Source organism: Budorcas taxicolor, chromosome 20, assembly GCF_023091745.1.
Source record: "Budorcas taxicolor isolate Tak-1 chromosome 20, Takin1.1, whole genome shotgun sequence".
Classification (NCBI taxonomy): Eukaryota; Metazoa; Chordata; class Mammalia; order Artiodactyla; family Bovidae; genus Budorcas; species Budorcas taxicolor.
The window spans coordinates 5,705,782-5,707,309 of record NC_068929.1 but is presented as its reverse complement, the minus strand read 5'-3'; the positions used below and the strand labels follow the sequence as shown (position 1 = coordinate 5,707,309).

Here is a 1,528-nt window from a genome sequence, read left to right as displayed (position 1 = left end):
ACTTCTACCTTGTCCTTAGCAGTTTTCTTTCCTGGACCTGTAAGTAACAACCATTTATGGAGTGCTGACTGTGCCGGGCACCGTGTCACCTTATTCAGCCCTCACAGCAGTCCACTGAAGTGGGTACTGTTGATATGCAAGACTCACAGAGCACAGCGGCTTGACATCATGAATGGAAGGCCCGTCTCCAGACTGTCCTAGGTCTGAGCTTCTGCACTGAAGGGCACTTCATGTACTCCATCACTGTGCCAGGACTGGTTGGGGAGCCCACAGCCTCTGTGGTCCCCTAGACCACAGACTCTTTAAGGAGAGGGAATGAGCTCCCTGTCTTTCCATCCCAGGTACTCCACGCTGAGTCTGGGGCAGGGTTCCAATAACTAAGCATGTCAGACCAAGTGAATAGTGGAGGGTTTGGAAAAACTGTCTTGTGTTTTAACAAAGTGGAAACTTCATGCTCTGACAAAGGAGATCTGAGTTGTCATCCACCTTCAACCCTCATGTACTCTCTTCGGCAGCACATATGCTAAAATTGGATGATACAGAGAAGGTTAGCATGGCACCTGCACAAGGATGACACTCAAGCCGTGACGCATTCCTTATCTGGGGGCTTCCCTTGTGGCTCAGCTGGTAAAGAATCTGCCTGCAATGTGGGAGACCTGGGTTCGAACCCTGGGTTGGGAAGATCCCCTGGAGAAGGGAAAGGCTACCCACTTCAGTGTTCTGGCCTGGAGAATTCCATGGACTGTGTAGGCCATGGGGTTGCAAAGAGTAGGACACGACTGAGTGACTTTCACACTTTTCGACTCTTGTATTCTGGGTCACCTTGTGTGTGTGTCAGTTGTTTCTTTTGTAAAATGGGGGCAGTCTTGGACTCTCTGCCTTGGCCTGGAGGGGTCAGTGAAGAACCTTGAGCTGGAGTACAGCTGGAGGATGCGGATCTTGTTCACACAGTCCAGCTCCAACAGCGCCCAGCATACAGGAGGCGCAGTGTAAATGACTTAGTGCTTTTCTCAGCCATTTTATTAAAATCTGCAAAACCAACTTGACATCGATAGGACCACGTCAGAGCTGAATTGTCATGGTTTGGAGCAGGACTCTGCCATCTTCTGTAGGAATCAGCTGAAAATATAGGGGTTGGTTAGGGCTGGTCCTTTAATTGAGGGTGTGCTTACATTAGGTTGGTGCAAACGTAGTTGCAATTTTGGACCGTGAATTTTAAATCATTATAGCTAGGCTCAAACACATCTTTATTAATCAAAATAGGAACCATTACATTCAACACATTTTTGCCAATTAGAAACAAGTTTGTTTATTCCTATAGTGTAAAAACCCACACCTCAGGATTCAATAAACTCTTGGAAAGCATTTTCTGCCTCCTGCTGGTTATGGAAGTGTTTTCCCTGCAAAATGTTGTCGAGAGGCTTGAAGAAGTGGTAGTCGGTTGGTGAGACGTCAGGTGAATAATGGCAGGTGATGTAAAACTTCATAGCCCAATTCATTCAACTTTTGAAGTGTTGGTGGTGTGACA

The 1,528-nt window shown here is 47.1% G+C and overlaps 1 non-coding gene across 1 annotated transcript; it reads left to right on the top strand.

Annotated features, from left to right (window-relative positions):
* Nucleotides 1–499: 499 nt before the first annotated feature.
* Nucleotides 500–604, top strand: LOC128066298 (U6 spliceosomal RNA). The gene has a single exon (XR_008201203.1). It is a non-coding gene; the product is annotated as a U6 spliceosomal RNA (small nuclear RNA).
* Nucleotides 605–1,528: the final 924 nt, after the last annotated feature.